We start from the raw sequence: 15,819 nt of genomic DNA, 5'->3' as shown, positions 1-15,819 counted from the left end.
TTGTACTATAGCAGTCAAATGTGACAAATTTCAATCTAAATGCTAAAAGACTGAGGGAGTCAGCTGAATCCGCATTATTTTTGTATGATTTTCATTAAGAATATGCTGGTACACGTACCATGGCAACACATTACCCAACAATGACGAAAGATTAAGTTTGCACATCTATGTACCATAGTGATCACAAGTACTGGAGTACCAAATTTCAAGCTAAGTGCTCAAAGACCTAAGGAGACATCTGATCCACATTATTTTTGTATGATTTTTCATTCAAAATACGCTGTTATCATGGCAACGCATGGTTCAACAATGACGAAAGATTACGTTTGCACATTTACATACCACAGCAGTCACATGTGTCAAATTTCAAGTCATATGCTCAAAGACCGAGGGAGTTAGCAGAATCCATAATATTTTCGTATTCTTTTTAGTGAAAAATGCTGCTACCACGGAAATGCATTGTTCAACATCAGCAGAAGATGTGTTCTGCACATCTGCATACTGTAGTGGTCACATGTGCCAAAATTCAAGTCAATTGCTCAAAAACTCAGGGAGTTATAGGTCGATCAACCCACAATTTTTTTTATGATTGGTATAAAAAACTGCTGTTGCCATGGCAACAGATTTATTCACAAACAAACAAGAGTCTCCAGCACAACTACACATTACATTTATCATATATCCAAAATTTCAACCGACCGTCTGGCACTGACCGCATAACTGACCGCCCGACCACCTGACCTCAGAGTGATTCCTAGGGATATATACCCCTATACACACATTGTGTGGGTGGACGTACAATTACATCAGAGATAAAGAGGGACAAGATCACTACCAGGGTATTTCTTTGCCCATATAGTAACAAGCTTACCTGGAATAGCTGTTATTGCTATAGCTTACTTCCATTAGTTCTCTTTTGCAAACATATATTTGTTTTCTGCCTCCAATTCTCAAAGGAAAACCTGTCAGCATCTCCTTGGGCACTGCCTCGCAAGAAACTTCAGCACAGCTTGTTATGTATTCAATATGCAGGCTTTTGATGACACAATGTAGACCTCTCCATCATGTGCCAAGTCCTCACTCACATTGCTAGCTATTTTCAGTTTCTCTTTACATTTTCCACCTCCAGGAAAGTAATTACTGGCACAATTTATTATGATTTCGCTATGCAGGCTTTAGATGACACTAGGTGGGTTAATATCTCTATCAGGGAGACATGTGTCAATACCTCACTTATCTCTAATTCTGTTTTTAGTTTCTCTGTACATGTCACCATCTTATCTACATACATGGATTCATCTGAATTTTACTTCACTTTCCTTGTGGAGTACAAGATGACAAGCCTGTGACCTATGCTGCCTGTCAGACTTTGATGGAAATATATCAAGAGGGCACATTGATGAGATGCCTGCTTCCAGTTGGTCAGTGTTCTCATCTTTGGTGGGTTTCAGCATTTGGATGATCTGAAAATAGATTTAATGGCTTTGAAGTTAAGTCTGGCTGGGCTGTGGAATTAATGGCTGTGAAATAAGATATATGTATCAACTACATACCTAACCAGTACATTTTTCTGCGCAATTTATTAACAAAAAAAAAAAACCTTACTTTTTCATAAGAAGTTGCAGGTTGTGAGATAGGGTATTGTGAGATAGATACGTGACCAGGAGTCATAATATGGCTTATCACCACAACAGACAGGAATTTAGCTCCAGGCTTAGTATGCTCCTGTGCAGATTATCATCACAAATACAAGGATCAAATGCTTGGAAATTTGAATTGAAATAATGATTGATAATATTAACATTAACAATGCTACTATTTACAATAGCAGTGACAATAAACACAAAATGAAAGGCTGAAAAGGAGACATCCATACTTCTTTGAAATTGTAGTTATTGGCATCTTCATCGTTATCTGAAATGCACGTCATCTTGCCCTAACCTCAGTGTGGTATGTATGTCCAGAAAACTCATCAGATTAGCTCTGAACATTTCATTCAGTGTTTAAGACTTATTTGATGTAAGTGATCCTCTAATGGTAGTCACACCATCAGAGTTTCTAAGTAGCATTCCATCACTGACATCAATAAAATGGCTCTATTCCTGAAAATAAAAATGAATTACTTTGTCCCTAACTCTTTTATGTTATATACATTCATGACTGCATTCTTGTTTTAAGTTTATGTAGATGTACATGTACAAAACAAAATGTTATGTTTTTTACTTACTCATACACTGTAGCTTCTCAAGGTGATAACTTGGTCAAGCATTTCATCACAAGTCTTCATTCTGTCCAGGTATGTCATGACCGCACCTCCCTGGTCTCTCCAAGGAAGTTCTTCAAAGAGACATGCTCTCCAGTCAAGAGCATTTCCTGAGTGTGCAGATCATCCACTTTCAGGTCATCCATTACCATCTGAGGGGGAAGAGTAGACCACAGACAACTTCTGTTATACAATGTATGATAAGTCTTTATACAGATTAGTTTGCATTCACTGGCAGGATTATGAATAGATGATATGTGTGTTAGTTAAATAGTTCAATTTAACTAACACACATAGTTCAGGGATTCAATAACTGTCATCACACACTAATGATTGATGATAGGAGGCATTTGATAGAATGAAATTTCGCATCACATGCTATAAAAGAAAACTGACTGACAATTTGTGATGCCCACAGAAAAAGAAAAGCATGTTTGAATAAAGTTGCACAATATACAGTGTAGGTGGGTGTCATCTACTTCTCCACATCTCAACTTCAGGCTTTAAAGGGTGTGTACAGTTCTGGTTGAGGTGAGGATTTAGTTTTTAACGTTTTGCGAGATATTCAGAAACCACTCTATGAGATGTCAAAGAGCATGCGATTCTAAGGGGTATCAAAAGTTTATTTGACGAAAATCGGTTTTGAAATGGCTGAGATATCCAAAAACAAGGTGAAACAAAGAGATCCTAATAAAAGGCATGGACTGTCACCTTTTATTATTAGTGCTTTTTTGAATATCTCAGCCATTTGAACACCAATTTTCATCAAATAAGCATTGAATCCTTCTTAAAATTACATGCTCTTTCATATTTCAAAAGAGGTTTCTCATTATCTCACTTAGGAATGTTCAAAACATGAATCCCTACCTCAACCAATACTGTACAGTCCCATTAACACATTTGTATATAACCAAAAGTCCACAATGTAGGTACATGCATCCATCTCATCTTCGTAATGATATCTAAGACACAGAAATTCATTGCTTGAATGATGTCGAAAAATGCTCTGACCCAAGGGTTGGCAAAGTATTTTTTCATTTTTAAAGATTATTACTTCAGCTCATTTAGTGGTGACCACTGTTCAAATGAATATGTTATGTTATGTAATGTTATGTTATGTCATGTTATGTTGTGTTATGTCATTTTATGTCATTTTGACCTAAAAACGAAACCACAAACATTCAACCACATGACCATTATGTCAAAAGTTCCTTAGAGTTATACAGGTAGCCTACCCCTACACATTTTGTCATACTGGTACTACTTTAAACTCCTGCCCCCTACCCTAGTTAGCTATAGCATGGACATTAATTTTGTTAAATTCACCGACTGTTCATGGCAAAAGTTCCTCAGAACATACACTGTATAATAATATCGGCCCTCCCCCTAATAAAAAAACCCACACATTTTAATATTTTGTCACACCAATACCACTCTATACAGTTCTCTAACCTCGTAGCTAGCTAATGTACAGATGCAGGCTTTCAGCACCAGTGCACTTGCTATTGTAAACATGACTGTGTGCATTATACTACCTGTATGCCTCTGTGTGTAACACGATAAGCTAACAAGGGTATGGCATAGTAGTGAAGAGCAGTTTGGCAAAATTTGTCGTGGGTGAATTTTTTTCGCTGTTGCGTACTTGCGAGATCATGGAAATTCCTAGATTCTATTTTCCCCCCATTTTCCTCACTTTGATATAAACGGATCTGTTCCTGTTACTGATCTGAAGCTGCCACGGAATATCATCGTCTTAACCACGGGGCACTCCTTGTACACAGACTTATATATATGCTTCATGTTCAGGCTGGTCGCAATTAATCAAGTACTAAGCAGAACCTACGTACAATGTATGCACATTTGCTGGCATTATAATATACTGTAGGGGGCCTAGTCATGTACAGATTTTTTTAATTAAATTATAGGACACACACCAGTACTGACTACTACAAATGTAGACTAATGATTGTATCCATGGTAATGTTTAGTATCTTTAAGAATGAGACGTCACTAGACAGTAGCCCGATCAGAAGCCGTGCGCCAGCAGCTACACTTGTGTGTACAGTGTCAGGGCTGTGCATAGACACTACACTGTAAGAGTAAGCTTTAGTAACGTATCACCCGTATACAACACGGTACTAGAATGTAGCTTTTGAATACGATTAGTCGATTGCCCATCACATGACATTTAGTAACAGTAAAACTTTAAAAAGTTCTATCGCTCGCTCTGGCTATCAGCCGTGCATCTTTGTTTGAGCAAAAATGGATGGCCCACTGATGGCTGATGTCACCATTTTCCATTGACTTCTGTGTTAAACTCACAATTGACTTGAAGTTTTTGCTCCATTGCACAGCTCTGATGTCACAATTAAGTTATAAACAAGCATTTCCCGTGTGTAATTACGTACAAGCGCGCTCATAAACAAGCACTAGCTCGTAGATCTTTTGTCCCTCATTTTTTTACACGACTTCAACCGATCAGCTTCGTGTACAAAGATACAGTACACGGTGACTGCAGCTGTGCAGCTGCTCATCTTTCATGGAAAATGGTTGCCATTTCTGTGTAAATTCAAGAATCTACGTGTGGACCACATCTGTTGACGTTTGATGTGTTGTACGTTAAACAAAAAGATCTATCCCTCTTGTATGATCTTTACTCATGCAATGGAACAAGAATTTGCACTCAGTGAAACTGAAAGATGAGGCGCGCACCCATTGCAACTTGGCTTCGCCTCGTCAAATAGAGCGCCTCTGTCTTTCACCTCGTGCGAAATCTTGTCTCGCACTCATGACCATTCACTATTTATGTAGAGAGTGGTTCTACATGTATTCTACTAATGTAAGACAGTGATACGTACAAATTAAATAAACTAGACGTAACGTTAGTATTATGCCTGAAGAGTCTGCAAACTGGGACGATTGCAATTAACGCCAGATCTAAATTTTAATGTTTACTAAAAATTTATAGCTGAATACCAGTACTGACAACTATTATTTTACTGTTATATTTTGAAAGTTTGTATATTAGATCTAAGCTAATTAGCTTATACCAATCGAGTATTATGGGGCTTCAATTCCCTGTTCCTTGACTTTGACAAGACAACGCTTGTAAAGTTGGGGGATTCTGGCTAGCCAGATCGTTATCGGCCTACACCATGCACCAACACTCGGCAACAGTACACGAAAAGCTATGATTGGTAATAACATTACAGTCTACACGTAACAACATTCATCCACCATAATATCGGTGTGCAGTGAAAGCGGATTCATACCTGTGAAATACTCCTTTCTCACGTTTTTCGTCAACATAACGACACGTACAGTTGATGAATTAGCAGCTAATATGAATTCCTCCTTCCGTCGAGTGTTGTTGCGTCCTTCCGTCGACTGTCGAACAGATTCGTCTAGTTACGTACATTCGACGTGAATACCATACCCCTCAGGACAGTAAAAAGAAATTCGCGATAAATATGGGAGGATTTCGCAATAAGTTGTGAAGTATTTGTGAAAAAAATTGTGAAATATTTGTGAATATTTTGCGAATTTATTGCGAAAGAATTGTGAAATATTTGTGAATCTTGTGCAAAGAGGAATTTTGTGAAATAATTGTGAATTGTTTGTGAACATATTGTGAAATATTTGTGAATTTTTGGTGAACTTTCAGCACACAGTCGTTTTACTTTGGCCCTTAGAAGCCACCATAGTATCTAGGGGAAACGGCGCCCGGGGCAAGCGTGAAATTGCGCCCCTATTTCTGAAAAAGTGTTCAACCCCAACCCCATCCCGGTAGGGACTTTAAACAAAGTCTACATGATATGCTTTTTTCAAGCACTTAAAATGGGTCTTTTGAGGGTGATTTAAATGTAGCGAATTTTGATAAATTTTGGCGAGCGAGCGCAGCGAGCGAGCCGAAAATTTTTGTATTTCAGCTTACAAAACATGAATTCTTGCCATTTTTTGCTTATCAAATCTTACAATTCTAATCAAGATATAGTGACGGCCTTATAGATAACGATTTATACCAACAAACTGAGGACTTTAAAAGAATACTCTAAATTAGTGCGCGCGAGTGAGCCGAAATTTGTATATTTCTTCGTCATCATCACGTTTTGTTCTTATCTCTCTTTTTTATAATAATATATATAAATTTTGGCGAGCGAGCGCAGCGAGCGAGCCGAAAATTTCTGTATTTCAGCTTACAAAACATGGAATTTTTGTCATTTTTTGCTTATTAGATCTTACAATTCTAATCAAGATATAGTGACGGCCTTATAGATAACGATTTATACCACCAAGCTGAGGACTAGAAAAATACTCTAAATTAGTACGAGCGAGTGAGCCGAAATTTGTATATTTCCGCGTCATCATTGCGTTTTGTTCTTATCTTGTTTGATTTGGGGTTTTTGTTGCGCCCCCCCCCCCCCGTATATGTTCGAAACCGTTGGCGCCTTTTGATCCAATTGGCGATCGCTTCAGAACGAAAGAAATTGCAGCCGCTGCTCAGTGAAACATTTTGCCTGCTAAATATTAAATGACATGTGTGAACACAACAGACATTGTCATTTTGTCCGCGTCATCAAGTTTGTTCTTCTTTTTTATATATATTTGGCGAGCGAGCGCAGCGAGCGCGCCGAAAATTTGTGTATTTCAGCTTACGAAACATGGAATTCTTGTGTGAACACAATAAACATTGTCATTTTGCCCGCGTCATCATCATGTTTTGTTTTTATCTTGTTTGATTTGGTTTTCTGCCCCCCCCCCATCATTCTCCCTCCCCCCCCCCCTTCCGGGCGAATTTTTTTTCTTCTTCTTCTTCTTTTTCTTTTCTTCTTTTTCTTCGTTTTTTTTTCTTCTTTTCTTCGCTTTTTTTTTTTCGTTTTTTGCGCCCCCAAGGAGTGGCGCCCGGGGCACGTGCCCCCCTTGCCCCCCCCCCCCCAGATACGCCACTGGGTGTGGTGGACATGCTATATAATTGTATTCAATTTCCATGTCCGAATTCGAACAATCTAATATCACATTAATGTTCGGTTTGTTGTTGTTCACTTTCTTTATTGTGTAAGTATGATGCATTGGACATTGTGTCGTTATTATCATTATGTGGAAGACGGGTCTGCTTATTTATAGTTGCGAAAATAGAATTTTATAGATGGGAATCCCGTTATAACGAGATCGTCGGTTCCGGGTGATTTTACTCGTCATAATAATCCGGATTCTCGTTATATCCTAACGCTTGTGGAATTTACACTTTATATATAAATGCTCTATTAAAATTGGGCTACCTGCATTTTATTATGACGACGTCATATTGATGAACAGAAAACAAGAAATGCGACAGGAAAATGAGAGAGCATTCTCGCGATGATTACTATTTTTGTTCTAGACACATGTTATCAAATATTTCAGATTTGACAAAAATCATATCGTATATGGGGCCTTCCTTTTGTTAGCCCCATGCTGATCAAGCTGCACATCTGAGAAGAGAGAGAGAGAGAGATGAAGCAAAATTTATGCAACTACAGGTAAATAGTATAGATTGCGCTATCAACGCTGCGTTTAGCGCAACTCGCGTGGATGAAAGCTGTGAGTAAAATCCGAATGTATCCTTCATTCTATGACAAATTACTGATATAACCCACGTGTACTATGGTGAAAGTTTACACCACAATTTACACTCTCATCTTTTATTTCTTCCAGGGAAACAGCTTCTCGGTTGTGATGCATGAGGTTGAGTGCGTGCTTTGCGTGAATGTTTTACCCGACGACTTTGATGGGTCAATGCCGTTTTATAAGAAAACGAAAACCACGTATAGATACCGCCGGCTAACTGTGGATTGCAAAATCGAGTGAAATAGTACTTGTATTTCGATAGGCTATATATAGTTGACTTAATTAAAATTTTATCATACGATCCCATCGTATTTTAATTTTGACATTTAATTCAATTCATCTTATCAAAGTTACGTAAATGGGTATCTAACTGAGCGGCCAATGTTTGCGAAAGCATGCAGCGAATAATGGCAGATTCTAACTTTCGTCAGGGCTCGGTAAGGTTGCGATCAAACTCAAGAACAATTTTAATTTTAACAAGCAGTTCTTTCTATCGCAAAGGATTTTTGAACATGTTCAAAGCTCCCAAAACATACAATTCGCTGTGTTCGCCGCTCACAGATATTCCCGTTACGTATATCTTTGGAAACATTTAGGATACGTAAACATTCACTGTATCATTTTCTTGTTTAAGCCATTAGATAACGTTAATTCGAATTGTAGAGTTTGCGATGACATTTCGGCATAAATAGCGAAGGCTATAGCTTCTACATATTCCGATGCTGTTCCATCACGGCCCTCGGAAAGAGACTTTATGAACTTGTAGCGCCGTTATCACCTTGATTGCTTCTGTTTGGCACTGGCATAATGTTAGTCTGTTTGCACGAAACGATAGTTCAAGTAATTACGGAGAATTAACCTTTTCTGGTTTTGAAATAAAGCGTGATTTTGCTCATTGTTAAGTTTGGCTTAAAAGAGAATAAGTTGTCGTTGTATAAAAATCCGCACAAATTCTCTTTGCTTTTCTCCGTTTTTAGGCCCGAAAATTATCTCGCAATAGTCGGAACTCCAAATCTCGCATTTAGGCTAACATGCAAATTTGTTTGGGACCGGACGATTTATCTCGTTATAAACGGATTCTCGTTGTATCCGATCTCGTTAGAACAGGATTCCCCTGTATTAATAGCTTTATATGAAATAGCCATTATTCATAATGTACTGAAATGAATGATTCGTGAGGTCTTTGATGTATAGCGATCAATTATTAAAACATCTAAAACGCAGAATAGATCCAATGCAAATAAATTCACGTGCATTATACCAGTGCCCTCCGCTGTTTTATTCTAATATTCCTTTTCTTTTTTCTTTTTCTTTTCTTGCTTTCTGTTTCTTCCATTTTTTTTTCTAGGATCATTTCAAGTTGTACAAACGTGGCAAACAAGGAACTTTCCAAAAGAAATCCATTCAATTATGTATACCAATGTCTCACAACTTTTTCAACAAAGCTTTCGTTATAAACATCATTATATCACCCATCCATTAAAAGCCTAGACGGCGTGCTCTGTCAATGTCTGTCGGCCTACAGTATAGATTTCAGAACTGGCATAAATTGGTATTAGGCTCAAAACTTTCCATAAAACAAAAGGCTTATCGGTATACATCATTCTACGAAATACAGAAACATATAGCTTGAAAACAATAAATTTAACATTTATACCAAAGTGTGGACTTAGATACCACCCGTTTCAAGGTCACATAACTTATAAACTGGCAAAATCAGGGTGTTAAAATTCTTACACCAACATGGTGTAAACATAATTATCTTAACACCGTTGATAACGCCAGGATTCACTCAAATCGGCCACCATAGATAAAACGTATATGTTTAAATCAACCTCTAAATACCAAAGTGTGATTGCCTGGATGTCATGGAGTCAAACCACGCCCGTAACCAGCAGGCTTTTTTCCCCTATGGAGGCGGGGAGGGGGATGCGTAATTAAGAAAAGAAAACTGACTTTTCATGCATGCAAAAATTATTGTTTCGTTATGATAGCGCCGACAATCTCGCTCAGCGGGAGGAGGAGAGGAGGAGGAGGAGGAGGAGGGGGGGGGGTGCCTCATACCTTTGTGATCACACATTGATATAATCTCTTGTTGATCATTGCATCCCAATTTCCATGGAATTAATTATAAGTATATGAAAAAGGACTATAGAAGTATACATATTTATACAGTTCACCACACAAGCTTTTAATTCTATATATATATATATATATTGAATGGAAAGTCCCCCAGACATTCTGGTCATATAGGGAATGCTGAAAAAGAATAAAAAACATATCAGTTATGAGCACTTCGAAAAATGTTATCATAAAAAAAAAGTATCTGCAAACATTTCATAAACAGGCAAATCTACAGCGAGGCTGGCGATCTTTTCAAACATTGTATACCTTCAAACATGTATATATACTTATGATAATAAGTCTTACGAATGCAAGAGTATGTTTGTGCTTAAAATTTCGGTCATATTAGTAATTTTTCGGTCATATTAGTAATTTTCGTTAAATATGTCTGAAATAAAGACGCATAAAAACAAACTTCAGTGGTATAACTATATATATATATATATTTTTTTTTGGTATATATACAGCAAAAATATTATATGGGATATAGTCATAACAGCAATATCACTTTTGAGTCCTGTAAATACCTGTATTTCTCAGCCGCTCGCTCATACGTATTATTTGTTTTATAATGTCGACGCACATATTTCTTCTGAGAAAAGAAAAAGTCAATATAATCTACACACACCTCAACACTATTTTGAATATACAGTTATTCAAAATATCATTTTGAAAATGCCATTTAAATACAATATGAACAAGATCATTTTTTTTTCCCACTGGTACGCAAGGTTATCCAAAAGGAAGAAGGGAAGAGAGAGAGAGACTGCGATCATGCTCCCCTTTCAGTTCAGCAGAAAGGACACCGATACATGTATTTTGATATGTCTTCTTCAACCTTATTGTAAGTTCACTGCATTCCAAGTGCAACCATGTGTCGCAAAAATCACAAGAAACCCACTGATCTTCTACGGCTTCTTCTTTCCTGCATGCTGACATACATATCTAACATCATCTGATTCAATTCCTTCCTTTTTGTTCCTCTTCTTTTTTTTTTCTTTTCTTCTACGCTATTCTTCTTCGTAGAGTCATCTTCTTTGTTTTCTTCTCTCTAGTTTTACATTTCTTCTTCCAAGCTCACTTCTCTCTCTTTTTTTGCACTCAGATTCTTCAAAGTTCATTTCTTCCTTCTGTTTTATTTCTTCTAATATATGGTTCATTTCTTCTATCCTCATCACAATCCCATCTCTGTGATCTTTCTTTTTCCTGTACCCAACTTCATCTCTTCTATCTTCTTCTTTAGATCTTCCCTCTTCTTTCTCAATGTCTTTGTGCCTTCTTCTTTTTTCTTTGTTTCTCTCTCTTTCTCTTCCTTTCTTTTCTTCAACTCTCTCTTCTGTTTGGATTTCATGTGAGTTTTGAAATCATCTCCTCATATTGCTTCAGTAGCTGCAATTTCCTTTTTTGACTTCCTGGAACGTGTACTTCGGGAAACTCGATATAATGTTCGAGAAACGGGGACATCTTTATTTGAAACCTTATTTCATTTTGGGACTAACGAACCTTATGAATAACGATCGAGTTGTAACCGTATATATACATGTATTATATATGTATACATATATTTATTCATAACAATGTCACAATAGAGGAATGCATTAAATGTCAATTGCTTTGATTATAATTCAAAATCTGAATTTTCGGGGGCCTCCCACTTCGTCGGAAATCCAAGAGGATAGTTAGCAGGGAGGAGGGGGGAGGTAATAAATCAGTGGTCTGAAAGCGCACGCGCAACATACTGTACACAAGTAATTATAGTAAGGGGGGGGGGGGTGAGCGGTAACTAGTCAAGAGCCATCTCTGTACGAGTTTCGAACTTTTTTTGTTCGCGTACGCAATTCCACGTAAATACGTACACTACTATCGTTCAGTTATTTGCCGACAGTTGTCAGGTCGACGATTAGCGCATATTCGTACGACTTTATCTCAACTTTGCGGGATTTTAACTAAAAAATCACGGCCTACTCACTAATTCCACTAACTTCAGTAGACGATACCTTTCCGGCCATCGGGAATCTCCAGATGTGGCTAATTGCATTTAAACATCATAAAATTGTATACGAATAATTAATGAGTTGTGAGTGCATAGGGCACGAATATCGCACGAGGCGCGAGATAAGCCACTGGTCTATTCAACAAGGCGCGTAGCGCCGCGTTGAATAGACCAGTGGCGAATCTCGCGCCGAGTGCGGTATTACGTGCCCCAATGCACGAACAAAATCATAAATTATTCGTTTTATACAACACCTTGTCCACAATCACAGTACTAAATTAGTGACCGCTAACTCAGGAAGGCCCAAAAATAAATGTAACAATTAGGCCGAGAATTGTAAACCACCCTGTGTAGGCCTACTGCTTTCAAACACTCGTCATGATTCGACCACACAGTCACAGGAATCACAAACTCCGCAGAGTCTATACCCATTCTACGCTAACGTTAGATCGAGTTAGGCCTGACTGTTAAGCCTACCTGAGATGTCGGTAGATCTAGTAGTAGGTCTAGACTTTCTCTATTTCCGAAAATGATTTTGTATAAAAACACAGAAAAATAATGAAATTACGGTTTCTCAACTTGAAATGAAGTCTTGATTTTGGGATCACTGTGGTCCACGTAGCAGATCAGAGTCAAAACTAAAAACACAGCAGTAGGTAGGCCGCAATACATGCAACTAGCTAGGTAAAGTAGCTGCGCGTACCGTACACGTTAACGTTGCAGTACTCCGCCGCGACTGGTCTGTTTACCGGCAGCGCATCGCAGCGCAGCCGGCCAGCACGTACAATGTAGTTTGCTGGCGCTTTGCTGCTGTGATCCACCAGGGAGGTGTGAGAGACACACCTCCCTGGAGCCACAGAACTCTGTGAGCGGCCATGCATTAGTAGCCCCCCACGAAGCCGTGCTATAGTACCTTCGAGCCATGCAATAGGCCCATGCCAGGGGCCTATTGTATGGCTGTCACTCTCAATGAGTTTGGTAGGTATTTTCTATTGAATGTCATGTGACATGTTCTTGGCCAATCACAATTCGACATCATTCTGAGGTGTTGTATAATACATGTATACAAATAGTGAATGGTCACGAGTGCAATGGTACGAGATTTCGCACGAGGTGAAAGATAGAGGCGCTCTATTCAACGAGGCAAAGCCGAGTTGAATAGTGCGCCTCATCTTTCACCGAGTGCGAAATCTCGTTCCATTGCACGAGTAAAGACCATACACTATTTGATTTATACAACGTCCAAGTAGATCTTTTTGGTCTAAGTAGGCCTAGAAGTCTATTTATGTATGAAAAATATAGCCATACTTACATGTGGATCCACTGCGATTCTCTTTCTGGCTTGTGCAATCAGTGTAGATACAGGTCACAGCTATACACGTACATTAGCACTACGTAGGCCTACGTACGCGCATGCATGTACCGCACACGTACACTGCGCTAACTGCATGCGATCCTCAATATGCAACACACATAGACCGGGGGCCCAGAGCATTTATTCAGCTGAAAAGGGTCACACTTTTTGATGGTCTCATCATGTAAGGATGTGGCCAAGGGTCAATAAAATGAATTGCTGGCAAGTCACATCCTGTACCGTAAGCCTAGGGACCACAAAAAGGGACCCCGAAAAATGGATTTATTCAGCCGAAGGGGGTCACGGACAAAAGTTGGTGGATATTGTTCCTTTGGGTGTACTTATCATGAAAACAGCAATGCCAGCTATTTTATCCTGTACGGGGCCCCAGACAGTAGCCCCAAAGGGCCCCAGAAATATGGTGTTATTCAGCTGAAAAGGGTCACGGCTAATTTCTTTTGCAATGGAAGTAGTTCCCATCAGAGATATCCAAAACACCAATGCCAGCTAGTTTATCCTGTACGGGGCCCTAGACAGTAGCCCCAAAGGGCCCCACCCCCCATAGGCCCACGTATAAACACACACAAACATTGATTTTATTCAATTAAAAAGATTCAGTGCTAATTTCTTTTGCAATGGAAGGAGTACCAATCAGAGATATCCAAAACACCAAAGCCAGCTATTTTATCCTGCACGGCGCCCCAGACAGTAGCCCCAAAGTGCCCCACCCCCTATACGCCCTATACGTACAAACACACACACACACACATTGACTTTATTCAGCTGATAAGAGTAACGGCTAATTTCATTTGCAATGGAAGTAGTACCCATCAGAGACATACAAAACACCAAAGCCAGTTATTTTGTCCTGTACGGGGCCCTAGACAGTAGCCCCAAAGTGCCCCCCCCCCCCCAACACACATACTCACACAATAGTTTCATTCAGCTGAAAAAGGGTCACGGCTAATTTCTTTTGCAATCGGAAGTAGTACTCATCAGAGATATCCAAAGCACTAAAGCCAGTTATTTCATCCTGTACGGGGCCCCAGACAGTAGCCCCAAAGTGCCCCCTAGACACACACACACACACACACACACACACACACACACACACACATATATATATATATATATATATATATATATATATATATATTGGTTTCATTCAGCCGAAAAGGGTCACGGCTAATTTCTTTTGCAATGGAAGTAGTATCCATCGGATATCAAAATACCAAAGTCAGATATCTTATCCGGCACATGGTCCCGTCAGTAGCTCCAAAGTGTTTTGCTTTATTCTCTTTATTGTTTGCATCTCTTCTTCTTAAATATGCGCTCCTTCGTCTTCATTTTCGCGACAACGACAACGCGTCCTCCTCATCATCATCAGTTTTGCTGTTCTGGCAAACATTTCCAGCGTATCGGCTGCGTTCGATTTTAGAGCGGCGAGAGCGGAAGACGTGCATAATTGAGTCTGGGAAAGCGTAGGAACAGCGTAGCTAAAGCGGCCAACAGCGTTATCGAAGCAGGAATGAAACGTCGTAGGAACAGGCCTTAATTTTATACGAGAGTAGAGAACTTAGTGAGAGCGTCGTTAAAGCGGGAAGGTCGTGCTTTGATCAAGAAAGCGGCGCAGCAGCGGGACCATGTCGTCGGTGTCTAGTTTAGACTATATTTCCCGTTCTTGTGCCGCTGTTACTACGGTCAGAAAAACCTGGAATTGTTACGCTCATCCCGCGGTATTTACACTGTCACTGCTCTCTCCCCGTTTGAGCTACGATTCAAAATAGGTCAATCTTGATGGGGAGATGAGGAAGAAATTTTGAACCAGTTCAAAATTTCTTCCCGATCTGTAAAATTGCCAGATCTAACCCCATCACCCAAACGCTGCTGCTACGATGCTCCCGGTCCCCGTACACTTTTGCCGCTCTCTCCCGATCTGACAGATTGAATAGATCGGGATGCAGATCTTGATAGTGGAATTACATGTGGGGACACTTTAGAAACACTCCGTGGGGCCCCGTACAGCTATATAACTGGTTTCGGTGTTTTTGATACCTCCTTGAGTACTACTTCCATTGCAAAAGAAATTATAGCAGTGATTCTTTTACACACGCATTGACTTTATTCAGCTGATAAGAGTAACGGCTAATTCCATTTGCAATGGAAGTAGTACCCATCAGAGACATACAAAACACCAAAGCCAGTTATTTTGTCCTGTACGGGGCCCCAGACAATAGCCCCAAAGTGCCCCCCCCCCCCCCCCCCCCCCAACACACATACTCACACAATAGTTTCATTCAGCTGAAAAAGGGTCACGGCTAATTTCTTTTGCAATGGAATTAGTACCCATCAGAGAAATCCAAAATACCAAAGCCAGTTATTTTATCCTGCATGGGGCCCCAGACAGTAGCCCCAAATTGTCCCGTTACCCCCTCCCCCTCCCCCCCCCCCCCCCCCACACACACACATTGATTTTAT

The 15,819-nt window shown here is 39.5% G+C and overlaps 1 long non-coding RNA gene across 1 annotated transcript; it reads right to left on the bottom strand.

Moving 5' to 3' along the window:
* Nucleotides 1–267: 267 nt before the first annotated feature.
* Nucleotides 268–5,688, bottom strand: LOC139710643 (uncharacterized). Its single transcript, XR_011709471.1, has 3 exons — nt 5,536–5,688; nt 2,228–2,415; nt 268–1,463 (listed from the first exon to the last, which is right to left on the bottom strand). It is a non-coding gene; the product is annotated as an uncharacterized lncRNA (long non-coding RNA).
* Between the last annotated feature and the right edge of the window lie 10,131 nt (nt 5,689–15,819).

This window comes from Diadema antillarum, unplaced genomic scaffold, assembly GCF_040938485.1.
Source record: "Diadema antillarum isolate AM-2024a unplaced genomic scaffold, OU_Dant_1.0 seq00001551_RagTag, whole genome shotgun sequence".
Taxonomy (NCBI): domain Eukaryota; kingdom Metazoa; phylum Echinodermata; class Echinoidea; order Diadematoida; family Diadematidae; genus Diadema; species Diadema antillarum.
This window is presented reverse-complemented; position numbering and strand designations above follow the sequence as displayed.